Source organism: Mesocricetus auratus, unplaced genomic scaffold (assembly GCF_017639785.1).
Source record: "Mesocricetus auratus isolate SY011 unplaced genomic scaffold, BCM_Maur_2.0 Super-Scaffold_4256, whole genome shotgun sequence".
Lineage (NCBI taxonomy): Eukaryota > Metazoa > Chordata > Mammalia > Rodentia > Cricetidae > Mesocricetus > Mesocricetus auratus.
In genome coordinates, this window is record NW_024429182.1 from 85,925,256 (window position 1) to 85,953,246 (window position 27,991).

A 27,991-nucleotide genomic window follows, 5' to 3' on the forward strand; every position below is an offset into this window, starting at 1 on the left:
TTGAATTAAGAGGTATAAGAGGTATACTGTGTGACTCACTGAGTCACACCACAGCTTCCATGCCGAAATGTTCTTTTCTTTTCTATCTTTCTTCCTTCCTTTCTTCCTTTCTTTCCTTTTGTTTGCTTTTAGGCTCTACTTTTAAATTTTGTTTTGTTTTGGGGAGTAGGTCACAAGGGCTGAGGGGAGAGGACTGGGAGATGAGTGAGATTGGTATGCATGATGTAAAATCCACAAAGATTCAATTAAAAGTTTTCTTTTAATTAAAAAGAAAAAGAAAAAAAAGAAACCTTGTCCTGTGTCACCTGTGTAACTGTGGTACTGAGAACAGAGCCTGTCATATATTTGAAAACTAGAACTGTCTGGGAAGGATTAGGAGGTGCGGCCTTCTTGGAGGAGGTGTGTCACTCGGGGCTGGCTTTAAGGTTTCAAGAGCCTATGCCATTCCCAAGTAGTACTCCTGCCCTGGTGGTTGTATCTCAAGATATAAATTCTCAGCTACTGCACCAGTGCATTGCCTGCTGGCATGTTCCCTACCTTGGTGGTTACGGGCTCTAACCCTCCGAAACCATAAGCCCCAAATTAAACACTTTCTATTCTAAGTTGTTTGGTCATGGTGTTTTATCACAGCAATGAAGTCAGTATCCAATGTCACCTGGCTCACTGGAAATAACAAATAATTAGAGAGCACGTAACACACTCTGGGACTGACTGTGCTAGATGCTGGGGACATGGTGAGAAAACAAGATGGGACTGCCTTTGTGGCTTGATGCTGGAGATGAGCAGAGACTAACATCAAGCATTGGCAGAAAAACTGCGACACAGTTAGACCTGGAATTCCACTCTCGTGTCTTTTGCGGCAGTCCCTCTCCAAACCCAGAGCTGCCACTTTCTCCAACTGAAAGACAGTCTTCCTGGGACGTTACTAAGTGTTTGAGATCTGATTGTCGACTCTTCCAGATTTTCAAACATCTCTCACTTTCCCCCCCACCCCCACCCCCCACCCCCGCTTTTTCAAGACAGGGTTTCTCTATGTAGCCCGGGCTGTCCTGGAACTTGCTTTGTAGACCAGGTTGGCCTCAAACTCACAGAGATCCATCTGGGTCTGTCTCTTGAGTACTGGGATCAAGAGTATACACCACCACCCTCAGGTTCCTTAACGTAGGAACACCTATCCTATGCTCTCAATTGTCAGTCTGACTCCATCTATTTCTACATCAGTGGGAGAAGAAATCCCAGACTTAGAGAAGGAAAGTAAGCCCACATGCCAAGGGTCATGCAGAAGTAGGTTTCAATCCCTTGTTACTTTGCCAACTTCCCAGTGACTAGATTTCCTTATTGCTGAACTGCAATACTAACTCTCCCCGCAGAGGTCATACAAAGTTGAAATGAAAAGATGCACATGGGGGACTTAGCATTTCAGTGGTGGCTCAGCAGGTACGCCCACTGCTTCTGTTGCTCTATCTCTACCTCCTACCTTCATGCAAACCAAGGCAAAAAGTGCTTAGCATTCCAACCACAGAGCATATGCCAAGATGCACAGAGCATAACATGGTCAGTAACCTGGGAAGTGACCTCAAATCCCACACACTTGTCCAGACTCCCACAATAAGTCTGACTTCAGTTTTGGTTGTTTTATTTTCTCCTCTATTTTATACAAATACAACTATGTCCCCCTATAGATCACATCTTATGTCTCACAGTCAGAGTGCAAACCCAGACTGGATTCCACAGTGCAAGTTGTGGCAGAGTTAGGAATCCACACCTCAAAGCTAGCCTAAGAACACAATCAGAAGCCCAATGTACACACAAGCGCCAACACACTCAGCTCCAAGACAGGCAAGGAGGACTGGTCACAACATGTTTGGCCTGCTTCAAAGCTACAGGCTAGGCTCTTCTGGCATACCTTTTCCTTGGCCTCTGGGTGCCTCTTGCCTTCTTCTTCCCACCCCCAAATTATGCATGTTTACCAAAGGTCAGCCCTCCACTTATTCAAAACTACTGTGTGCAGCTCGAGAGATGGCTCAGCTGTTAAGGACTAAGGCTCACAACAAAAACTACTAAGAAGTCCATTCTACATCTCCAGACATAACTGCCTTAGTGCAGGCTTCAATTCTGAATCACCAACTATAAACTGGACATCTCCTACAGATGAACCAAGACTTGTCTAACATGCATGAAGGCCTGGGTTCAGTCTTTAGCATGGCATTCAATCAATCAATTCCAACATCAACTATCTCTTTCCAGCCCCATGGCCTACATTTCTCTTGATGACCGTTACGAAACACCAGATTTCAACTTTCAACTTCTTTGACTCCTGTCTTTAGAGTCTAGAAAGTCTGAAAATCAAATCTCTCACCTTGCAAACTCCCATCCACGGTGTATCTGCTACTGGCCACATGACAGCCTGTGTGTATTAGTGTTAGCTCCTGTCACTTCTTTACTCAATGTAACTTAGACAGGTTCCCATTGCCTTGGAAATAAGTCTAAGTGCCTAAGTTGGAACTTGGGGGTCTAGAAAAGGAGCTGACAAACAACAGACCACAGGTCAAATCCAGTCTACCCCATTTCTGTAGATAAGGTTCTACTAGACCTCATTTACATAGATCCTGGCTGCTGACAGGTGATCAAGCAGAGCTGAGCAGCTCGGAAAGAGGCCATGTTCATCTGGTCCTTCACTGAACAAGTGTGCTGACTTGGGCTATCACTGTCAGATGGCAGTAGCCAACAAGCTGCTTCAAAGCTTTTATTCCTGCTGGTCTGTGGATAGGCCCACTTTCTTTACACCCTATATCCATGTTCCTATGTACAGAAAATCATATTTCATCCTTGGACTGTTTTCCTTCTATCTTTTCTTCTTAGATAATGCCAAAGCACCACTTGTCTGTGAGGTCAGCTGTATCCATCCCCCAAGCCCGTGGGTTCTCCGCCTCTGACCTCTGTCTGCACCAGTAGTTCTCAACCCTCTTAACACTGCAATCCTTTAATACAGCTCCTCATGTTGTAGTGACCCCAACAATAAAATTATTTTCATTGATACTTCATCACTGCAATTTTACTACTGTTATGAATATCTGATATGCATGATATCTAGTATGTGTCCCCTGTAAAAGGGTCATTAGACTTCCCACAGGGGTCACAACCCACAGGTTGAGAACCACTGGTCTACACTAATCCTTTCTGCCTAGGATACCGACTTCTCTGAGGGCTTAGGCTTCATAATATCCACTGGGCACCTGCAATAATAACAAGCTTGTCCTTCATCCCAAGCACAACCTCAACTGCCATTTGGTAAAAGGGCATCAAACAACTTACCAATGAAGGCCTAGGGCTCCACATTTGAAACCATAAATTTTGTTCCGAAAGCATACACTGTAGTCAACACCACCTGAAAGCAAGGAAATGAAGGTTTAGCTCTAAAAGAGAATGTTATGTGTTCATTTTCTTTTTTGTTTTTGTGTTTTTTGTTTTTTGAGACAGCATTTATCTGTGGCTTTAGAGGCTGTCCTGGAACTAGCTCTTGAAGACCAGGCTGGTCTCAAACTCACAGAGATCTGCCTGCCTCTGCCTCCCAAGTTACATGTTCATTTCTAACTGGCACCATGCACAAAGTTTTCCTAACCATTCTTCTAGGATACCAGCTCTGCTTCTGTCTAGAAAATCCAAGCTTACCCCATAAACCCACTGACCTAGAGGCCTCCTTGACATCCTAGGTACCACCCCCCTCAGCTTCCATGAAGCACTGGTGACATATCTGTGGTGACACACTATATATGGCAGGATCTCTTATTTAGGGGTGGGGGTTCTGGACCACAGGTTTTTTGAGAGATTTGTAGAATGTACCCTACTTCTTGACTCTGCTATCTAGAATACCACAGCATTTAGATGGTCCTCAATCAATGTGTAAAGTGGATGAGATAATAACCCATTCAGTTCATTATCACATGCCTACATGCTAAACTTCTGCAAGAACACAGTTTTCACCATAAGAATGCATGATCCAGTCCTATTGCTTTGAATAGCCAATAGTTTGCCAGAAGGATTAGTGAGATTAACCTAAAGGCACACCTTGGCAATGACACACCCCTGGCAGAAACCTTCAGAGGCTCTCAGAATCGAAGCCAGGATGTCAGGCCTGTACCAACTGGCCCAGGTTCACTTGGCAGCCTCCACTCACCTGGATTCCCCAAATGGACCCTACTGTCCAGAAAGATAAGACAGACAATGAATCCTCAAACACAGATGTTCCATCACCATGCCCTCTAGTTGGGCATCTTTGTCTACGGTCTTGGCCACCTACTGATGCCACCCATTCCAACACTGTAGCCCATACCAGTTTCATAATGCTCCCTTAAGTGTGATTCTTCCTTAAGCTGTGGTGAAACACATGTAAAAGTATTCAGTATGTTCATATTGTCACCATTCACCTCTAGAACTCTCTTCATCTGTAGAATGAAAACTGTATCTAAGCCTCTGTGATCAGAAAGTCCTAGCAAAGCATGTATGAATGAATGAACGAATGAGTGGATACACTGCTGAACACTACCACCTTTTCCAGATTCATTTCAATCCATCTTAAATCACACACACACACACACACACACACATCTCTCTCTCTCTCTCTCTCTCTCTCTCTCTCTCTCTCTCTCTCTCTCTCTCTCTCTCTCTCTCTCTCTCTCTCTCTCTCTCTCTCCCCCCTTAGGGCAAAGACTCAAACCTACTAGTAAGGTGAAACTTTAAGTCATGACCATGTGTCCTTCAAGCCACTAGACCCATGAACATGTCCTAAACACTCCCAATGTAACTCTTGGCCTCAATCACCACGTTAGCTTGACATTCTCCTGCCATGGCTTGCACACTTTCTTGGTTTTAACTCACTTCACTGCATCATAGTCTTTTGTTTCCTTCTCCTTATCTTACCAGGTCTCTTTACTGTCACTTCCTGGTGGTCTATTTAGTCTGATTCAAACATGACCTCCACACCTGATGCTCACCTAGATTTTTCTCCCAGCCTGGGACTCTCCTTTGACCAATAGTCAATTGCTGTGGTCAAGTCAGAGGTCGAGGGTGCAGAACTCTATGTGGACTATAGTGAGTTCTCAGGCTCAGCACATCTAACACAGACTCCTACCTCCCCAGACTAGCTTGTGGCTGTGTGAGCATCTCAAAGGCAGCTTTTCCAGCTGCCATTCTTAGGATCCACCTTTCTCCCCAAATCCAATCCTCACCCAAACTTGTTTTCACATCCACATATATTAGCATGGCCATTTCTCATCACCTCCTCTGCTGTCACCATTCTAGACTGTCACAATAGCTTCCTAATGGGGCCCTCACTTGTACCCTCAGGGCCATTCACACCTCTAGCCATTACTGACTCTCATTAGAGGAAAAAGTCTGTTACTACATGAGTCATATCAGGTCACTTTGCTAGAATCCTTCAAAGTCTTCCTGGCAAGGAGCCAGAGCGACAGGCATTTCTAAACCTACAGGCCCCAGGGCAGGTGGTCAGGCAAGCAGGGTCTCCAGACCAATGCACCCTCCAAGCCCTATCTATTATCCCCGTTTTGCCTGGCAGTCCTGATGCTCTCATATTCTCTGACTTCTTGAAGAAAGGTAACATTTGAAGGGACAGGAAGTCAGTGTCCCCTTCCAGCTATGGTACCAGTAACAGGTCAACAAGTCAGTCGAAGCATGGGATACATGGGATCTGTCACTACTTAAGGACTTCCAAAAATTGCTTATTGATTTACGAAAGTCAGGCTCTCCTTCCAGAGCATGAATCCCTAGCCCCCAGGGGTGGAAACCTTTCCTAAGGCTGTCTTCTTTCAGCCCCCAGCTGGTCAGTAAGTCTTGTTTACATTTCTGTCTCTACACCCAATCTTCTCTTCCACCTACTAACACCCTAAATGGAAGTAAAATTCAGATGAATCACTCAGGAGCCATAGTTGGGGTCCCAGCAGCCCTCCTCAGAGCCTCCTAACCACCCCCAGCCACCTCTATACACGGATTTCTAATCACTACTCCATATAGGATCTGGACTAGTTCTAATACAGCCTAAACAAAGAATTCCTGCACTACTGTACCACACAGTCCTCAAAACCTGCTAAAGTAAGCCATGATATACTCCTTTCACCTGCCCTGGGGGCAGATATTTTTAAACTGGCTGCTTGCCTGACCGGGGAGAGGAACAAGGCCCTCCCTCCCTGGCACATCAGAGATTGGCCCAAAAGATAGGCACACCCTCCAAAACAAGCCAGTCAGAGCCTTCTTCTAGAACTGATTGCCAGATGCAGAAAAAGGACACCCCTCCTCCCCACGCCCAAGTTGTAAACTGAGGCTGCCAGCAGTTGTGCCCTCAGCTTATCCAGAGGTGGCAAGACCAGTGCCAATACAACAACGGGATAGGAGCCAGATGGGTCACTGGCAACACCAACCCCCATTCCAGAGTTCAGCTTCTTTGGTGACCTCCTACACCCTTTTCCCCACTATGGACCCAGTAAGTTCCCACTCACATCTGTGCTAAGGGGATTTTATCCACCCCCACCTCTTTTCTTCCTTTGCTGTAGTCCTTAGGTCAAGAACAGTTCCCAACATGTTGTACTCAATCATTTATAAAGTGAATGAAGCAAGCACATTGGCGTGAGGACAGAAAGACTGGTGAAGTCCAGCTCTGCCATTTCCTAGCTGTGTGATCTGAGGCAAGGTTGTCTAGCCGTGTGCGTGCGTGCGTGCATGCGTGTGTGCATGCGTGTGTGTGTGTGTGTGTGTGTGTGTGTGTGTGTGTGTGTGTGTGTGTGCAGGAGCTCAAATGTGTGCATGTGTTAACACATGCTTACGGAAGCCAGAGAACCATCTTCAGTGTTGTTCCTCTGGTTCTCATGCACCTTGTTTTCTGAGACAGACTCAACTTGCCAAATGTGCTAAGCTGGCCAGCCCACCCCCAGAAGCTGCCTATCTCCAACTAAGATTAGCTGGATTTGTAAGTCACTGTGACCCACTTTTCTACATAGGATCTGTGATCTAACTTGTGTCTTTAAGCACTTGACCTCCTGAGCCATGTCCCTTGCTTTCCCTCTGTGAACAGAACTGGAGTCACAGTACCTACTCAGAGGGTTTGGGAATAAGTAAGATCATGAGCAGAAAATCCCTTCCTTGCAAACAGCTCAGGCTCCCCAAATGCTAACTGCTCTTGTTATCAACTCCAGGCCAGATGCCCAGTTTTGGCTTCAGACCCTTCACAGGTTATTAGGACAGTGACATAGGAAAGGAAGGAGCAGTAGAAATTGATGGCATCAGATTAGCAATTGAGAGCATAGGATAGCATAGGAGCCTACTTCTTAGGAGTCTGTTAAAAGGATGAGAAATGATCCAGGTGTGGTGGCAAATGCATTTAATCCCAACACTCGGGAGGCAGAGACAGCAGATCTCTATGAGTTCCAGGCCAGCCTGGTCTACAGAGCAAGTTCTAGGACAGTCAAGGCTACACAAAGAAACCCTGTCCTGAAAAGCCAAGAAACAAAAAACAGGAGCTAGAGAAATGATTATGTAGTTGGGAGCATTGGCTGCTTTTCCAGAGGACCCAGGTTCAATTTCCAGCATGACAACTCCTAACTCTCTGTAGCACCAGTTTCAAGGGATCTGACACAGATACATATGCAGGCAAAACATGAATGCACATGAAATAAAAATAAATTATTTAAAAACAACCCCCCAAAAAAAAGAAAGAAAAGGAAGAGAGGAAAGGAGGGAGGGAGGGAGGAGCAGAGTGAGTCATTTACAAGCACAAACTCTCCTGAGAGCAATCAGCCAACATTTAGTGAGATTGGAGAGTTACAGAGTTCTCAGTGAATTGCCAATGATCAGAGACCCAAGACAAGTGGTGGCAGAGAAGATGTGTGGCAGAGTGTTCAGGAAAGTACGCCACAGACAGCACCACCCCGTGACGAGAGATACTCTGTGCCTTTTAAGAACCAATTTTCACAACAAAGCTTAGGGAGAGAAGCTTCTTACATCGTGAGGACAAGGTAATAAGGCTATAAAAATGGAACCACACAGAACCCACATGGGCCCAATTTTCGAGGAAAAACAGCAATTGCCACAGCATTTAGGGTGGGGGAGGAGTCACACTTGGGTCTCAGCAGGAGCTTTCGAAAGCAATCAGGCTGCAGAAAAGCTCCAGGGTCTGCCAAATGAGCAGGGCTGGCTCTCATCTGCCCCCTTGCCCTACTCCCTGCTTTCTACAGATAACTGGATGAGACAGTGCGGTCCAGTGCCTGTGCTCCAAGAGGGCAGAGCACCACAGCACAGCCCGCTCCTCCTCCCCAGAGGCCTCAGGGGCCTTCTTCTTCCTTCTGTCCAGACTATGGCTGAATCTCACCTGCATCTCTGCGGTCCTAGGCCTTACTGGCGGACATCTCATTGCCATCTCTGACCTTCCTCTTGCATCCCTGAACCTCTAAGTGTACAGCATCTGCCTCGTTCCAGCTCTGATGCCTACAGTTCTCCAATCACAGCATCCAAGCAGGGCAGTTTCGAGGTTAGCGACACAGAGCCTCGAGGTGTATGGGCGGGGTCACCTCAGATCTAGCTGTGTGAACCTGGGTAGTTAGCTCATTGCTACAAGTCTTAGCTTACTCATCTGTAAAATGGAGAGGCAGACATGGATCATTGGAGACACTGTGTGGATTATATGAGCCAGTTCATATAGGTTTTAGAACCAGTTGCACCCAAAAAAAGGGTTACCCTAAAGTGCATGCTGGGAACACTGGGGTACATACATGCCCAATATTTCAACAGGACCTCAACACAGCTCTTGTCTTACAGCTTGTCCTCTACCTGGGCCTTTTCCATCTGCTGGAAACAGCGCTCAACCTGCACTTCAGCCTACCCTTCCAGGTGTTGGCAAATATCAGCCACCTCCACAAACCTTCCTGGACTCCCTGCTTGAGAGGCAGAATCTTCCCCTTTCTTCAGAGGTGGGTGGGCCTGCCTTTTAATCTCTTGATTAAGCATCAGCTTTAGCTTGCTGCTGGGTCCCACTCCCAGTCACAGGAACAAGGGGTTCTGGGATCTTTCTCCCCAGTGTTCACTCCCTGCACCTTATACATAAACATTTAGTGGATTAGGGTGAATCATAAAGCCTAGAGCCAGGGTCCGCATAAACAGAAATACCAGAAATGGAAGCAAGGCACTGTGGATGGAACATATTCAAGGCTCTGGGTTCGAACCCCAGTACTGAAAAAAAAATTAATGAAACCAGCACTCCAAATCCAGTGTTGACCTCAGGCTCCATCCAGTACTAGGTACCAAGTCATGGTGTCTTGTTGGTTTCATCCTAGTCACTTCCTAACGGCCAACACAAAGCCTTTCCACACATGCGCAGCGCCTTTCACCACCTGTCCACTCGGGTGATCTTCTCTCCCCTCTGAAATGCTGGGCATGGTGATGCACATCTGCAATCCCAGCACTGTGGATGCTGATGCAGGAGCATCACAAGGCCAACAAGATCTTGTCTCAAAAAAATAAAAATCCAATTTATTTCCTTGTCTTGGGGCATTTCTTAAAGCACCCTTAAGGGAACCCATGCTTTATTTCATGATTATTTTAATCAAAGCATCAGGTGTGGGGAGACAAACGTCCTCAGTTTCCACAGGCTGATTGCTCCTTAAGAGGATTTATTGATTCACCGCCCCTCATAGACAAATAAATTATGGCCACTTTTCCCTTATACCTCCTTTCACATTAGTTACCTGGCTTCTTCGCTCATGAAAAACACAACAAAGACTGTCTTCAGCATGAAGTACATTTTAAAATACATTTTCACAGCATTCTATTTGAAAAAAAGAAAACTGACTCTGTCGAATCTTGGGCCACTGCCATTAGCTAGATAAGCGCCAACTTAATGAAATGATTCTGTAATACACAAAGACGGCTTAATGCAGCATTAGCTGAAAGAACAAAAATTAGGAGCAATCTAAAACCTGCTCCATTACAAGCTCCCAGCTCACGGAAAGCATCCTCTGGATAGACAGAATAGTATGCAGCCATCTTTAACAAGCATGGGGGAAAGATTGAAGGAAGATACAACGTTCAGAGTGCAGATGACAGAATGGTTCCTGTCACCTAGCCTGTCCCAGCTAGGACAGGACAGATCCATATTTGAATTCAAACTCAAGGAAAATGAGAGGCAAGTTGGGAGGAAATCCCAGCACACAGGACTGGAAAGGCAATGCCAGTCTGGTGGGTACTGGTGTGACAGTGGGGAAGACATAAATCACCCTTCACTGGCTGTTCTGGCTATCTGTCCCCTGGTTCTAGATGCCCCTAAACATGAGCCTGTCCTTCCCGAAAGGCACCAGGCCCTGCCAAGTTTCTATTCCATGGATAGTGCTTCTCATGCCCCTAGAACGCTCTTCTATATGCTGTCCAATTCTGCAGGCTCTGCGCTACCTTGCCCAGTGGATTTGGGTAAGTAGCTAGACTGTTCCAGAGCTTCACTCTCTTGTCTGGAACAATGACATTGCTCTCTAGTCCACAGTGCCTACCCTGAGCCCATCCCCCTGTTCCACTCTTATCTAAGGGCTAGGAAGATGGCTCAACAGGTAAGAGAGGTTACTGTCCTCCCAGAGGACCCAAGGTCAGCTCCCAGCATCCATGTAGGGCAGCTCACAACTCCCTATAGCTTCAGGTCCAGGAGATCTGACCCCCACTTCTAACCTCCAAAGGGACCTGCATGCCACATACTGACCCCATAAAGGGAAGTATTTAGGTATGCCTGAGTTGCAAATAGTCCATTCCAAAGGGGAGCAACGATACCCAGGAGCTAGGCAACACCTGTGTTCCCCAAACTCTTGGCAACACTCTGACAGTCACTAAGATGAGCCCCAGGACCCTGGAACCCCAGGCAGGAAGCAAAACGCTTCCTTGCCAAGCCTACAAATTGAAGACACAAACCCAATGCCCCTTCCTGATGAATATAGCTGACCCCCAAAGTCATCCTGAGAACTAGAAGGATCTATGAAAGTAAAGCTGAAACAAAACCTAACACATCTGGGCTAACAAACATTTGAGGAGGAAAAAGTCCATTTATCAGTAGGTTGTTCCTCCCCTAAGTTAGAGAGAGAGAGAGAGAGAGAGAGAGAGAGAGAGAGAGAGAGAGAGAGAGAGAGAGAGAGAGAAAGCTTAAATTTTTTCCTTACCTCATCAAAAAGGGATAAGACAAATTTCAAAGGCTTTTTACTCTTCAGCCAGAAAAGAACCATCACTGAGCTTATGGAAAGAAGACTGTTGTCGCTCCATAAAGCTAAGGGTCCAAGGGCTTTCTAAGAAAAGCCAATTCAAAGAGTAGGACAAAGGCCATGCCTCCAGATTTGACAGGAAGGTCTAGAAGACTTCACGAGGATGTTCTGGGCAGTCGCTGACCTTGGCCTGTCATCAAGCTTTCTTGGTCACCTAAAGCTCTGTACACAGTGATGCCCAAAGATCTCTGAGCACTAGAGGTCAGCATTTCAGAAACAACAATAAAGGTAACATTTTCTCAGTCTGTTTGAAGGCCTGAATCTGAGCTACCAGGAGAGGGATTGGGGATAATGAAGAAGTGCAGAGGAGGAGTTCATTAAAAACAGCCCCCTGAAGGCACCAGCCAATATCCTAGCTGAGCCTCCTAAGATGCTGAAAATACGGGAGAGAAGATGCAAGGCTGCCTCACACAAAGCTGCTAATGCACTAGTCTGGACTCTTACATCAAGACTGGCTTACTGGTCTTCAGAAAAACTAACTACTTCACCAAGGCAGCTCAGAGATAGCCAAGATATCTGGGATAGCCAAGCTAGCTTACTTATGCCTTCAGTTTGTGATTCTCCACCTGCAGGCCTGGCCTGACTCAGGCTGCTGAAACAACTTAGTACTCCTGAGAGGTATCTTGTTCTCATTCTACACCAGTATTCTCAACCTGTGGGTCGCAACCTCTCTGGGGGTCACATGACCCTTTCACAGGGATCACATATCAGATACAATGTACATCAGTACATATCATACCAGTAGCAAAGTTAGAGTTATGAAGCAGCAACAAAAATAATTTTATGGTTGTGGGTCACCACAACATGAAGAATTGTATTAAAGGGTTGTAGCATTAGGAAGGTTGAGAATCACTGCTCTCCACCAACAAAGGGAGCTGGGAGGAGCCAGGCCTTGGGATTAGAGTCCTGGGTGCCAATCCAAACTGTGGCCCTCCAGTGCCAGTATTAACAGACACATTTTTACCTCCTCTGGGGCCAGTCTCACAGCCTATAATTATCTTCCGCATGACACTCCTGGTTAGTGTCCTCTCTCTCAAAAGTTCCTCTCTGCTAAGGGGAGGTCAGTGGGTCATTCCTGTACCTGGGCCACCACCTGGAACAGAGACTGTCACACTACAGGATCTCAACAGCTGATGACAGCCTGGAAACTGGCTTCAGACACCAGACAGACACCTTCAAGAGCCACATCTAAGCCTGCCATGGCACATAAAGGTCAAGTCCCACAGGGATGGGCAGTCCAATGTCTTCTTGAAGCTCTGTGGCTGCCTCAGTGCCTCCAGTCAGTGTCTACAAGTGTCCCCTGTCCCAGTACTGCTCAGGTCACTCATCCAAGCAACAACAAAGAGGGAAGGGAAACTGTAGGGAGGCGAGGACCACAATAAATTCTCTTCAGAAGCCACCACCAGGAAATTAAAGCTGAGCATGAATAGAGAGATCAGGTAGAGACGGGACCTGGAAGGGCCAGGGGCCACCTAACCCCCAGCACAGCAGTCAGGGTGCTGCGATACAGAAGAAAGGGTTACACAACATGGGGAGACCCTGCCTCAAAATGAATAAAGAGGGACTATGCAGAACTCATTTCTTTAAGTCAACTGCAATAAATCCTGGCTAAGTCACAGGAGTGTTGCTGGACATCTGTCCTAATGTATTAGAGGCCCCAATTCTCAGCTAGCATGCAGGAGAGATGTCTGTCACCACACATGCTCCCATTGCCTCAATCAGGAGGGAGTCTCCATCAGTTTGGGAGCACTTGAGAGTTCATAGCCCAGGACAGCCGCCAAAACCAAAAAAGCTTAAGTTTGGCTTGCAAGTATGAACCTACTTATTCACAGGGTAATTTCTCCTGCCCTTATATGATTATGAAAGTGATACTCGGTTGAACCAAGAAAACCACACAGTAAGAATGGTAATAAAAATCAGTTCTAAGCCTGGTGGTGGTGGTGGCGCATGCCTTTAATGCCAGCACTCGGAGGCAGAGGCAGGCAGATCTCTGTGAATTATTCGAGGCCAGCCTGGTCTACAAAGCTACACAGAGAAACTCTGTCTCAAAAAAAAAAAAAGCCAACAAACAAAAAAATCAGCTCTAATCCCACAAGGCGAGAAGTACTGATATATTCTGGTGCCCTTTCCTCCTTTTATTAATGAAAATTTAGAAGAGATGAGAGCATACTATGAAGAAATTTCAATAATGTGTTTTCTTTCAGTAAAACCCATCTGCAATCACTCTACACACTTACCAGCATGATGTGCACCCTTGATGAAGAAATAAATAATAAAATGAATAATAAAGTTATAAAAAGCAACAAAATTAATTCATCTGATGAACCCCAATTTATTTACCAACAGAAAGAAAATCCAATTACCACTACTTCTAGGTGGGAGTTCTCATCACATAAAAACATGAAGATCATTTTTATAATTTCTGGTCTAGATCTTCCCTTCAAAGCAATAGTTTTGAATAAGACACAGTTTTTTCAAACCAAAGGAATTTTAATAAACTGCATCTGATTATTTTGAAGCAGACTTAGGAAGGCCAGCAGCTTGGCCAGGTCATTTTAAAGTCTGTATCTTCAGTTATGTTATATCCTTCACCCACACAGTGGAACACACACAGGTGTCTTGCGCCACCCACTCTAATGTCTGATAATCGATGGCTACTGGGTTTTATGCATGGGTTTGAGTGCTTGTCCAGCAAAGAGTCTCTGAATCCTTCTTCATGAAGAGAAGACTACAGGATGGAAAGCTCCTCTGCATATGCCCTATTCATGTCTTGTAATATCCATTCTCCATACATGCACTGGGTGGAGTATTGGAACACAATAGTGAACAGACAAATGCTCTACCTATTCCCATGAAGCTACAGGTGCTGAGGGATCCCCATCTGTTAGCCTCACACTACTCCAGCCTTTACATATGATAAAACATTTACTAGAATGTTCTACTCGGGTCATAGGGGAAAGGCCCATCTTTCTACCATGTCAATCACATTGGTGAACTTACTTCCTCTTGCTGACAACTTAAGTCTTGAATTATTGAGAGCCCCTTCCTATGCCTGGGTACAAAGTGCTGCTAATTTTGTGAGCAGTGAACTATTGTGACCTCTAGATGGCTGTACTTGCCCCTGGGTTCAATGGCTGCCTCGCTTCTGGTCCCTGATCCTGGCACCATCCATGCTCTCTTCCACACCAGACCCTCTTCCACTCCAGACTCTACCAATCATTCACCATTGCCACCAGATGGCTGGCTACCATCTTCCCCAGTGTTCCATCTCCTCTCCACCACTGATCTTCCTAAGCAAAAAGCCTCCCAATTAAAGATATTCCCCAGCCTTACATGTGTCCATAGAACTAAGATTTGACTTCTGGGAAAAAGAATTGCTGATTTACAGTCTTCCCCATAAAGTGATATGATCCTGCCATCTTGGTTCTTTCCATAGGAGAAGGTAAAGTGAGGTTTTACCTTCAGTCACCAAGTGAAAGCGATTTGTTGATGATACCAGGCCTAGACAGTCTTCACTCTGAACTGACACATAAGAAGTCACCCTCCACCTAGGCTCAGCTATTGTGGGAGTAGGGGGTCTGTGGGTCTCCTTAACAGAGGAACTAGCCCAAGTAGCTTGAATGACACCAGTTCAGTAAAGTCCCTTGATGGCCATTAGACACTTCAAAGAGGTGTCCAAATCTGTGTATGAAAGTGTTGGTTCTGTGTTACCTCATGGGAAACTTTTGAATAAAGGACATCACCACAGGACCTCAAAGGCAAGTTCAGCTCCCATCAGAGGAAAACTGAGAGAACCCAAAAAAGGAAATCTGCTTTTCCATTTCCAGCAAAGGCACTGCAAGCTGAACCAAGGGCCAAGGCTAATGTCTCCATGGAAACTTATCACAGGGGCTTGTTTTACTCAATGATCAACTTATTTTAAAAATTATATAAACTTCATGTTTTATCATCTGTAAAAGCCTTGGGATGTTTTTTTTAAGATAGGGGGGATTTTGGCTCAGGAATCTACTGCAAAGGACATGTGTACATTGTGTATCATCTTGGGTAGGTACGTATCAGCTGAAGCCAAGACAAGAAGCAGTCATGTGATCTTTTATTTACTGATTCAGTAACAGTATAGCACAAAGCACATCGAGTTAACCATTCCTGCAGATCCTACAGGCTTCTAAATACAGTATACAGAACATTTAAGGACAGCTTTAGCAAACAAGGGGAAGGGGAAACCTGGATAAGCCTGGATAGAATGGAAGCTAAAGTCAGAAATGCAGCTTCAAGCCTGGGTCTGCCACTGCCCAGCTGCGGAGCCCTGGAGAGTGACTCACACTCTCCAGAATAATCCTCCAGTCTACACACGCAGACTCCCTAACACCTGTCTCCCTCCCGGGTCATCAGAGACCAAATGAGCCATTGCCTATATATAAAAACTGCTTAGCAAATCAGTTGGGAATGTTAGATGGCACTGTTGGAAAAGGCTTTTAAGAGAAGACTCTGATGACCACCATCCAGAAACCCTAGCAGACTAGACACTGCCCAGCTACTCTGAGAGACCTAGAGAAATCTCTTGTCCCATGGCTCCTTATGGACTAGCTGGCATGGCTGGCAAGAGTCAGTCTCTCTGTTGCGTTCATCACTGGCATCCATTTGCTCACCAGCCACCGAGCAGCTGGCAGAACATCAGTCATGGGCTGTGAAGAAAAGAGAGCTGCAGTGAGCTGGGGCCACTGCATGGTGATACGTCTATCAAGCAAAAAGGCTTCCCAGGTCCCACTGTGCTGTGAGAAGCCCCCAGACTGAGACAGGAAGCACTCTGCAATTCAAGAAATAAAAAAAGATTTCAGCTGTTAAAAAAATATGCAGGCTGTCAAGTAAAACTGGGGTTTAAATCCCAGTTTTTCCACACTTCACACACATTATCTGAGGTACCCCTTGGGTTTCAGACTCCCCAACAAGAGAACAAGACCTATGCCACCCACCCCATAGGACTGTCAAAAAGAGGGAGGTGAAAAGACTAGTCGGCACTTAGCACAATGCTTAGCATACGTCAGCATCCAGGGGCTAGGTACCACTATTAATACTTATGAATACATATGTTATGCTGATGAAGTTAAGAGTTGGCAGATCACCAAGAAAGGGTCTGCTATGCCGTGGCAGCTACAGGCTTTACAACTGGCTATTACCTGGACAGTGTGCTGGCTCATTTATTAATTCTAGCTAATGGAAGTTCTTCTGGATCTCTGCCTAATGCCTGACAGAAAAACCATCTAAGAATGCTTGGCCAGCCAGTTGTTTTTCTGGTTTGGAGCTGCCCATCTCTATGCTGAGACATTCCCAGAGAAGAAAACATTTGAGTGACTATCTGTATCCAACTTTTCCATCCATGTCTGGGTATATGGCTCCCCATCTCTGGTTACAAATGAGTAACTAATTTTAAAGCATGGCCCCAGGAATGGAGATGTAGGTCAGTTGGCACAATGCTTGCTCAGCATGCACAAAATCCTTGGTCCAATCCTCAGCACTGCACAAACAGGGTGGTGGCACATACCTGTAACCTCAGCACTCAGGAGCTGGAATCAGGAGAATCAGGGGTTCAAGGATATCCTTAGCTACACTTAAAATTTAAAGATAGCCTGGGCACAAGAGACCATGTCTCAAAACAAAAATAAACAACTAGCCAACAAAGTAGCATGAGTCAGCACCCATGTAGTGGACAGCGCCACATCCTCCAGCCTTCCCTGGAGGTGGTCTAGCTTTGCTGCCACACCTGTAAAAGCCAGCACAATCCCACTGGTTACAGCTTCAAAGGCTGCATTCTTCCTTTATCTCTTTCAAGCATCAGACCCACCCACACTGTGAAGAGTTGGATAAGAATTATTTTACCAGCTCAACAGACAATTGGGCTCAGTCTGAGACATCCGCGATCTGCTTAAGAGATGGCATGGAAGCAGCCTGGAAAGCAGTTATTTCATTCCTATTCCTGTGCTCCCCACAGACAAAATGTATTTGTTTTTTGCCAATTGTCTTCCAACATGATGCTTTGCCTCTGAAGAACTCATGACTGAGGTGTCTGTTCACAGTATAGTGTAGTTCACACACTTAAAAGCCACTTACACTGGCAGATATTTGCATACTCCAGAAATCTAAAGATTAACTGATAACAATCATGCCGACTAACACAACTGTCAATTAACTTGGACTCTGGCTTTGTGTTCCTCTCCAACTGGCCCATTAGTTTCCTCCACTCAGACCTCCACTGCATTTAGCCCTCTATGCTTCAACGTAACTGCAACATCCACACAGGGCTCCTGTGTGAGTATTTAAGGAATATTATCATATCATAACAAAATAATTTCATGGGCTTGCCACAGTCCATCAGTCTCTACTACTTTGATAGGTGACTCATTACTTTTCCTGTTGCTGTGATAAAAATAATAAAATAATAAAATCTCACAAGGGGCCAATGAGATGGTTCCATGGGAAAAAAGCAGTTGCTACCTAATGACAAAAACTTGATAACCTGAGTTCCATCCTGGGACCCATTTTAACCTGGAAGTAGGTAGACCTCTTCTACATGCTCACCACGGCATGTGCACACAACAATGATAATAATAATGGTAATGCGTGTGTTGATTTTTTTAAAAATATGCCAACCAGAGCAACTTAAAGGAGAAGGGTTATTTGGACTTGTAATTCCAGTGCAGTCCATCATGATGGGGAGCTTGAGAGGCAGCTGGTTACATGGCATTACATTCAGGAGCAGAGGGAGATGAATACTTGTGCTCAGCTCCCTTTCTCCTTCTCATTTAGTCTGGAACACCAGCCCACAGCATGGTACCATGCTCTGAGAGTGGGCACTCCTTCCTCAACTAAGCTAATCAACATAAACCCTCAGAGGTATAACCAGAGGGTAACCTAATCTAGATAGCACACCTCACAAGCGAGCCCGTACCTAGGAGATTCTACATACATCCCACCCCCAAGCCGACAATGGATAATAACCATCCCACTAGGTGTTCTAGTTTCATTCTGTTGCTACAGCAAACCCCTCTGGCCAATAGCAACTTGGGAAGGAAAGGCTTTATTTCCTCTTGCAGTTTCAGTTCATAATCCGTCACTGAAAGAAGTCAGGGCAGAAATTCACCGCAGAAGCCTGCAGGCAGAAACCACAGAGGAAATGTGCTTGCCGGATCACTCTTCAGCTTTCTCAGCCTCGGGATGGTGCCCCAAGATCAGTCATCAATGCACACAATTCCGCACAGACACAGCCATAGCAATCTGATCGGGGCAATCCATTAACAATTCTCCTTTCAAATGACTCTAGGCTGTATGTAGTTGAAAGCTGGGTCTAAATGGTCATTAGGTAAACCTTGGCTTGTGGCTGGCTTCCCTGTTTCCCCATCACACAGTGGTTTAAACACAGCCAGGCCTTGAATAATCTACCACAGTTCAATTCCCACTTTACAATCTTCTATTCTAGGTTAGCCAATCTCTGAATGTACTTTCATCATTCCCACCTCTGTCCTTTGAGTTATCTGTATGTATTCATATCCACCTCGGAAGACAAGCCCTACCCTCCTCGTCTGGTCTGTGTGCTGGCATCTGAACTCAAGTCCTCACATGTGCTCATCCTGCACTTTACAAATGAGCCATTGCCCCAGCCCATGGGATGCTCTTTAAGGAATAAAAAACTGCAAGCTCCTGGGTCACAAAAAGAAATCAGCTCTGCCCTTGGGTCTAGCCTGGTGCTTGGCATATAGCCCTTCACACATCTGTTGACTAAATAATGAATGTGTTGTTATGCCCAAATAAATGTGCAGCAAGTGAGCCTCAGACGATGAGGCTCAGCCACTGCTAAGCTATGCTCTGGAGCCAAGGAAAGACAGCATAAAGATGAATGTCAGCTGAACAGTTAACTCCTTTATCAGTAAAGGGCACTGTTCTCCAATCAACATGGAGAATACAAAAAACACAGATGCCCAAAAGAAATGGCTACCTAGACTTCTAAGTACATACAAGAGCAAGCCCCTGCATATGTCTTGTAGCGAGGCAGGGATAGCGGGGTTCTCACAAAGCTCAGTTCACCTGTTGAATAAATAAACAGGTATTCATTGGGCAGTTGACCTGTACAGACACCAACTCAATGGCTGGTCCTGGGACATGGTGGGGAATAAACAGGTGACATTCCTGCTCACACTCTGGCACCCAAGGAAGAAGATGAGGCTCCATGCACCCCAGCTCCACAGGGAAGCTCCCAGCACATTGTCTCCTTGCACAAACTCGCACTGTGCCTTCAAGTGAGTGTGTGAAAATGAACATACTGCTAACTGACCAAACCAGGGCGGCACTAAAAGTGCCCTGTCACCCCAGCGTGGCGGCAATCCTTCCCTCCAGAATGCACCAAGGACAGACAGTACAGCATGCTGACCTCAGTCATTTTGTTCAACACTGCCAGCTGAGCTCAGCCACGAACGTCACTTAAATATCAAATGTCTCAAATGGCACAGTGACCCAAGATGATCAAAACAGGACTCAGTGGTGGGAAGGGCGGGGTTGTTCCTGGTGAAAGGCTGGCTTTTTTCACCACGGTAAAACCCCTTCCTCCTTTGAAACAGAAGTCACTCCTATCGTCTCCAGTCTTGGGCTCCTTTCCCCTCCAGCAGGATACTGAAAATAGATTTGCATTTAACATTTAAAACTGTTTTGGATCCCACACTCTTTTAGCTCTGTTCTCAGCTGCAAGCTCATCCCAGTCCCTCAGGGTTCTCACAAGTGTATTTCACAAGCAAACAAACCAGTCACCATGTTTATCCCTAAGAGTCCAAGAAAAGGTGATTTACATAATGATTTGGGAGATTAGATGACCAAGAACACACAATTCCTATCTGGACCAAAAGTTCTAGGAAAAAATTCCTTTCAATTCATTTAAAAAGACAGATAAGGTGTGGGGGGGGGCTGTGCAAGCAAAACTACTGAGCACTAGCCAAGGGAGCTTCTAAGGTCCCTCATCCCCCTGCCATGTACTGCAAGAAGAATCTGGAGGGGGTCATTTCCAAGCAGGTTTCATTTTCCTGTTACTCTTCTTCGAAAACACACAATTTTATAACTGAGAAGACCCTGGGGAATCAAAGTTCCAAAAGGAATATTCCTTCCGAAGTGCCTCAGCACAGCACCGCACTGCTCACAGTACCCTCCACTCTGAGTTCTACTGCCTCGTTTATAAAACAACAGACCCACTCTTAAGGGCAGAAAGGTTAGGGAAAAAATTCCCCTCATAACGCTTTCTGACAGGCTGGGAATAGTAGAAGTGACTAAGATAAACAGCTAAAGCCAGCAGTAAATAACTGGAATGCACCACAGACAAGGGCCTTGCAGGCTGCAGCTTAATTAACACTAATTCTGCTTGAGAACGAAGCCATACGGTTTTGGCTACAGCTGTCCCTAAGTGGCTTTCCTGAGCTTGATGGGGAACTAAACATTATTTAGTTAGGTTGCCTTTTTTAAAAATAGAGACAAACTTATACCAAACTTCCATCAACTGCATTACAAACAAACTTTTAAAACATTTAAGATGAGCATGCATGTCAAACAATATACAGAAGTATGCACTAAATATAATTAAAACAGTAGCGGGTGGTGACGCCTGTCAGCAGTACATTTATGAGGTAACCCTTCGAACCCTTAATTTGTTTGTACGTGACACAGCACATAAACAATGCCTTGCATTTCATGAAAGGCCCTCTATGCAAGGAACAGTGAACCACTAGTTACATGATATGAGCAAATGCTCTAATTCATCTTGCAGGCTTTTGACTCTGGACTCAAGGTTCTTGAGAAGAGAAAGGAGAGAAAACATCTGGCCACAGAAACTCAGACCCTTATACTAGCTCTCACTTCCTTCCAACATCAGGACCTTGGTACCAGTCAGACCCTCTTCCATGGAAACTGTTCCTGGATCTTTCAGAAGCTGAGCCCAAGTCACCTTCTCGGTGAGGTCTTCCCTGAGGACCCTACTAAAGCATCTTCCCTGACAGTGCTTCCTATAGTTTCACTCCCTTTGGTTCCTTTGTTTACTGTCCTCCCCTTCACCTGGTAGCCTTCAGGAAATCCCACTGAAAGAATGGGTGAGTGGAGACTGCAGGAAGTGAGGGGAAGACAATTCATCATCAAACAACTGAAATGTGAAGGAACTGGCCATCCTGATTAGGCAGAAGATGGCAATCTGTCAACTGTGAAATAGCATTGCTTTGGAATAAATGACTGACAAGCAAAAGGAGGGGGTGGGGTAAGAGGTTCAAGGTAGGCAGAGGAAGGGAAGGGAGGAAGGGAGGCCAAGGGATCATGAGCTAGGACACTCAACAGGAGAGAGTATGGTCCAGTTAGACGAGCAGCATGGAAGCTCGGGCGCAGCGTCTGGTGACGCAGGCTGGATGGCCCAGAGGGGCAGAGGCAGCTTTGAATGGGCCAAGAATCCTGGACACAGGGCGTCTGCCTGGTCATGTCCAATGAAGAAAACCCAGAGAAGTGGGAGTGGAGAGTGGAGAGTGGAGCAGAAAAGTGAAAACAGGTGGTACTGATGGCCTAAGTGAGAAGGATCTTGGAGACAGAAGACACCAAGATGTCACTGCAGCTCCTCTCTCGAAAGGCAGCTTCCAGCCTGTCTCACAGTAGCACCCCAGGCCAGATCCAGGCCCATTCCCAGTCAGCCTGCTCCAGATCCCCAGCAGGGACAGTAGAGTTCAAAAAGAGACAGACTCTGAGGGCAGAGCGTCACTTTCCACACTTGTCAACCTGAGGTTAATTCTGTTCCAGAGAGCCAGTGATCACTACCTTTGGGGGGTATATAGTTGAACATTATATAACCCACTTTTATGTAACAGGTTCTTCACGTAAAACATTGTTCCCTTTGCTATCTGAATGTATTCAGAGGAAACAATTGGCATTAAAAACATATATATCTCCACAAAGGCTGGGGTACAGCAGTAGCTTGGTGGGAGTGTCTTTGAAGCTGAGAGACTTCTGAAGTCTCCTCCCAGGGGAGAGCTCCTAGATGTCTCTGAGGGGACCAGTGTCCGTGAGTCTCTTCAGGAAGCTCTTTTGAAAGAGGGAATCCTGGGGAGAAAGAATGGGCATTAGGGGCTTTCCTGGGAGCCTCGAACAGGCCGGAGAAAGCAAGAAATAGCAAACAGACACCACAGGATGTAGGAGGATGCTCACAAGCCCTTGTAACTGCTGCTAGGGTAACACCCAAATGTGTGGCCCCTTGTACCATGGCAAGGACACCAGCACTGCTAGAAGGACAGTACATACCATGCTTGTCAACTGAGACTAGTTCCCTAGAGGGATCCTAGCATGATGTCTGGCACACGGGATCTAACACCCTGTCCCTCCCACCAGGCTCTGGAGTCTCAGATAGATAAATCCTGGCCCATCCCTTAGCAACTGAGTAACCTTGGGCAGTTTACAAAGCCATGGCATCTGTAAATAAGCACAGTGGTGTGGCCTCACAAGAGAATGACAAAGACTGTGTGAGATGAATAAGCAACATATTTACTGGCATACAGAAAATGCCCAGTAAATGCTAGCTACCACTGCCATAATTATTTATTCCTCTTTTGCAGCTGAAACAAATCAGACTCAAAGAAGCTCACTCATTTGTCCAGGTCACAGAATTGAACCAGCAGTGAAAGGGGTAAATACATACAAATGCTTTACTCAGTCTATGTCCAAAACAATATTAACCAGGATATTAAATCAGAGAGACCCTTCTTTACCGAGACTGGACAAACAGAAGTTTACAGAATTTAAAAGGACAGCATGTACTCAATTAAAACCATTTGCCATTATATTCCCACACCCAGAATTCCCCCATTCCAGCGCTCAGCATTCCCCTGAAGGACATGTCATCTCTCTGTCCCCAACTCAAACTCCCCTTCCCAGGACTGCTCTGCAGTGTGCATCCCTCCTTCTCCAGTCTCCAACTGGGATGGGCACCAGAAAAATACATCCTGAAGGCCTCTTGTGGCTATTATTTGGGAGGAACCAAAATGAACTCCGCCAAAGTGCTCAGTCTGGGCAAATACATCAGAGTTCCAGGGACAGTCCAACATGACAATAGACCACAGTAGAACCTACAGGAATTAGAAAAGGGGCAAGGTCTGGGGACACTGCTGCTAAGTGAGTGAAAATCAAGACAAAGATGCTTCCTACAGGTCCAAGTGCCTGAGTAGGCACACAAGAGAGTGACTATGTGAAGACTTGGAAGTTGGGAGGGGCAGACCTAGGACCGTTGCAAGGGATGGCCCACCCCTCAGCTTGGCTAGACAGTCCTATGTACACAAGTGCGGATGTGGAGAGTCCCCATGGCACAGTGAGGAATCTGGCAGAGCAATGGGGTGCAATACCACTGGGCCACCTTGACATACATGTCCTGTATCTTAACTCATTCAGTTCACACTGCAACTCTGGGAGCTAGGGGCAGATCCTATCAGGAGGATGCCAAGATACAGAGGAAAAGCAAGTACCCCCCCCCCAGTTAAAGGTCAAAGCAAAAGCTGAAACATCAAAGAGTCGGGGTTCTAAACCACCTAACAAAACCACATGGCCAAACAGCTGGGGGAGAAGGACATGAAGGGTTATAGGCTCTTAGGTGGGGTGCTGATGTGGGGGAGTGGGGCTTGAAGACAGTTTGTAAGCCTGTAACCTCCAAGGTCACTACAGCTAGCTAAAGGACACTACTGAAGCTGCCATAGCTAAAGCAGGAAGGAGGAAGTGGACTCCAGCTGAGGTGGGGGCAATGTGGGCAGCAGATGATAGATGTTGACCTTCAGCAGAAACAAAGAAAATCAAGAAAGCAACACTACCTAAAGGGAGGAGGAGGTGAGTTCCAAAGAAGAAAAGACAAGTGAGAGAGCAAGCTGCAAGGGGACCAAAACAACCCAGAACTCAATGAAAGGTTTTAGAAATCGTAGAGTATAAAGAGAAGTAGAAGAAAAGCCAGAGCAGGAAAAACCTTGGCTCTGGGGAGTCTGGCACCTAGCAAGGACACATCCAGACTCTGGGTCACCTAGTATGGACACATGGAAACTGCCTAGTGTACAAGAGGCTCGCAATGGGTCTGTTTCTTCCTATTCCTAAATCAAAACAAAGGTTCTTCTGACACTGGTGGGGAGTTCGAGGGCAAACAGTACAGAGGACATTCTGGTGACAGAAGCCTGGCAGAAGTGGGAGGGAGCAGCAGGGGGCACTAAGGAAAGGCTTCCTGTGTGCTGGGCATTTGACATGCATCATGGCCTGTCATCCGCACGTGCTCCAAGAGGCAGGCATTGTCACTGCACCAGAAAAGCAACACCGAGGTCAGAGAAGTCAGACACTTGTCCAAAGTCACAACCCAAGTGCCAGCACCTTCTGACACTGTGCACTTGAGAGCTCAGTGGCAAGAGGAATGTTTTCTCCCACTGAGAAGAGGGGACAGGAGAAGAGGGGAATGGATAGTGTCCTCGAAAGGAAAGTGATGCTGAGGTGCTTAAGTCAGAGCAGGTTACTTAAGGAAGGGAGGAGAAAAGTTCATTTAGAAGCATATTTAGGGTCAATCTGAGCCTTGTGGTAAAGGGGCAATGATAGAGAAGACCAGCAGGAGAGGCCAAACTTTTGTCCCTGAGCTCCTCACTCAACCTCAAAACCTAGAAAAGGTTTTGTCTTTTCTAATTCCCCCTGCAAATGCCTATTCAGTTAACAGAACACTTAAGTCACGTCTGAAACTACAGTGCTGTGAGTAGTAGGGGCTCTTTAATCTTCACATTCTCCTACCACAGTGGGATGACGGTGGAATCACAGAAAGAAAATAGCTCATGGATGGAAGTCAGGCTGCCCACCAAAGATAGACAAAATCATTCATTTTTGCATGGTCATATGCAGTACTGTTAAATGCGGCCATGTCTTTTGGCGCTCTTATCCACTTTCGGGTATGAGTCCCAGTGAGGCTGGTGATGTGAAGGAATGATCTGAAAACACGGCCATTTCCTTTTCCTGCCCTATGGCATGTAAACCTCTTCTGCACATTGCAGAGACCTGGTGAATCGTCATCAACTATAAATCATTTGAAATGGATCCTTTTAAACACCATCTGTTGATCTGCTTGACTTTCCCATGAAAACAGTACTTTAGCTCAAATGTTCAGACAGTTCCAAGAGGTACATACCTACCCTCATTCAACTCTATTAAATACTTAAGAGGCATGTAGAACCTAAGAGTGGCAGAAGCCCTTGACATCCCTTACTTAGTTCAACTATCTGAGATTTTCCATCTAAGGTGAACATAACCCAGAAAGGCACAGTACCTTGCTCCAAGTGGCACAGCCATCAGAGTCCCAGCCTGGGCTAGAACCTAGCTGCATGTCTCTAACTCAGGTTTCTGCTTTTCCACACCTTATCAGAGCCTCTCCCATTTTAAACAGCAGAGATTGGAACAAAGTACAAATTTAACTGCTGTTTTAACATTATCATTATTCACTGGCAACATCTAAGATGGAACCAAAATGCCTATATGGATCCAGCTTCCGCTGATACACCCAATTTCAAATTTGCCTAGGAAATCTCAAACCTTTCTAAATATGTTCAACAAACCATTTTAAAGATTTAGCAATAATTTGAACCAGGAACAAAGCAGGATCTAAAAGATCAAATTTGTATTTAAAAATTACATATTTTTGGAACTTCTCTGGTATGGAAATCAAATTTAACAGCAGTTATTTTCCCCCTTTCATGCAAGCACAGAGAGCCTGAGATTATTCAAAACTGCTCAAGAGCAGCAAAGATTATTTTAAGCTCATGATTCAACTGGTACATTAATTAGAAAATCCACCAACCCAAATTGACAGATCCTGGTATCAATGGGAACTTAAGAATAAAAATAATAGTTGTTAAGTAAAAATAGATTGAAAGGGGGCACGGCAGCAAATGTCAGAAGGACAAATGACACGCAAAAGTTGAGCCAAAAATGCATTTAATGATCCGTTTACCTGAACAAAAACAAAAACAAACAAAAAACCCACGAAGATCTTGTCAATACTGGCACAGTCAAAAAGCAGTTACTCGTGAATACCGAGTCTGATATTTGGAAGTTGGGAGAGAAAACTTGACTAATAATTTCTTGCTGAAAAGTAACAGCTTAAGACAAGAGAGGAGCCCGACCACAAGGTCCAAAGGGCCAAAACTAGGCTAGGTGAGGGCGAAAGAAATGGAGAAGATGCACGGGGAACAGGTGTGGGGTGATCATGTCAGCTCGGTCAGCACAAACTTCACAGCAGACGCCGCCCGTGTCCAACTCAGCCCTTCCTTGCCCCGGCACCGATCTCGACCAGTTCCCCAACCCCCGGGGATGGCTGCCCATGTGGCCCCAAGTATGCGTAAAATTCTACCTTCCACTTCTCCCAGCAAACCCGAGCTCCCCAAGCTGTCAACGCCGAGGCAATCTTCAATGGAAGCCTTCCTCTTCCCCAATTATCTGTCAAACCCGCATTAGAGGGCAGCTTCGCTACACCCTCCGCGGGTTTGCCAGACGCCCACCAGAGCGAGCGCAGGGTACCGTCCCCATGCCATCAGGCACCTGCTCGCAGACCCAACAGGGAAGACTCATCCTCCAAGACTACCCAGGTATCGGACCGCAAAGGACCGACGGCTGTCTACACACTGGAATGGGCCTGGTCCGTGCCCGCCAGGGGATTACCGGGGTCCGCGCTAGTCCCACGACAGGCCGAAGGGACAGGCTGGCGTGAACACTTAGACTCGACGGAGACGCCCTCCCCGCCCCCACCCGGCATTGGAGAGGGAAGTGCAGAGGGGTTGGCTGGGCAGGCGCTGCATAGCATCGTTTTGCCAGCGTCCTAGCCATCCATTCAGGGACCCAGAAGCTCCCGGCGACGCATCCCGGAGCTCGTTCTGGGCTCGGGTCATCGCTGCCGCCGGGCACTGCTGTCTCTTTAAGAGGCCGCCGGCCGCCCCCTCCCGGGCCAGGTGGTGATGCCCGCACGAGGAAGGTGGGCGCGCCCACCGACAGCGTCCGGGCCCCCCCCAGCCCTCCCCCGCCCGCCGCGCAGCCCATGCAGAGAAGATGGGGGTGCGCGGGCGCGGCGCCTTTAAGGGGCGCAGCCTCCCCGCGGCCGGGTGGGGGCTGGGAGTCGCACGGGCCCTTTAAGGCCGGCAGCGGACACGTCGGGCAGGGCTCCAGGCGGCCGGGCTGCGCCGCGGGCGGGGGCGGGGGCGGTGCGCCGGCCCGGGAGCTCGCGACCCCCGACGGGACGCCCCGGGACAGCCGCTGCCCTCTGCCGTGCCGACACTCACCGTGGCTCGCCGCGAGCGCCCGCGCCCGCGCCCGCACCAGCACTCGGTTCCCGCGGCGGCGGCGGCGGCAAGTCCGGCGCGGGTAAACAGGCACCTCCGTCCCTGACCTACTTTCTGCCTTCCCTAAATGTCGCACCACTAACCTACTTTCCGACCAATCCGCTCCCCGCCGGCCCAGGCCCGGCCCCCCCGCCCACCAATCGCTGTGCCCAACCCCCCCTTCCCCGCCCACCAATGGAGGAGCCGCGGAGCCCGGATACCTGCCTCTTCCCGCCAGCCAATCGGAGCGCGCGAATGGAGCGGTCTTGGCGGCCAATCGGAACCAATCCGCGTTAGGCTCCGCGGCGCTATGGCCAATCG

At 46.9% G+C, this 27,991-nt stretch overlaps 1 protein-coding gene across 7 annotated transcripts in view; it reads right to left on the reverse strand.

Annotated features, from left to right (window-relative positions):
• Arntl (aryl hydrocarbon receptor nuclear translocator like) overlaps positions 1 to 27,772 on the reverse strand; it is a 102,220-nt gene extending 74,448 nt beyond the window's left edge. For 3 of the 7 annotated variants that reach the window (XM_013117473.3, XM_013117474.3, XM_013117470.3), the window contains exons 1-2: positions 27,632 to 27,772; positions 3,316 to 3,388 (exon numbers count right to left, since the gene is read on the reverse strand). The gene's annotated coding sequence lies outside the window, so the exon portion shown is untranslated. Of the gene's footprint in view, positions 1 to 3,315; positions 3,389 to 26,709; positions 26,949 to 27,017; positions 27,213 to 27,631 lie in introns of those variants that run through there. The other 4 variants (XM_040741740.1, XM_013117471.3, XM_040741746.1 and 1 more) reach the window with 2 other exon arrangements.
• Between the last annotated feature and the right edge of the window lie 219 nt (positions 27,773 to 27,991).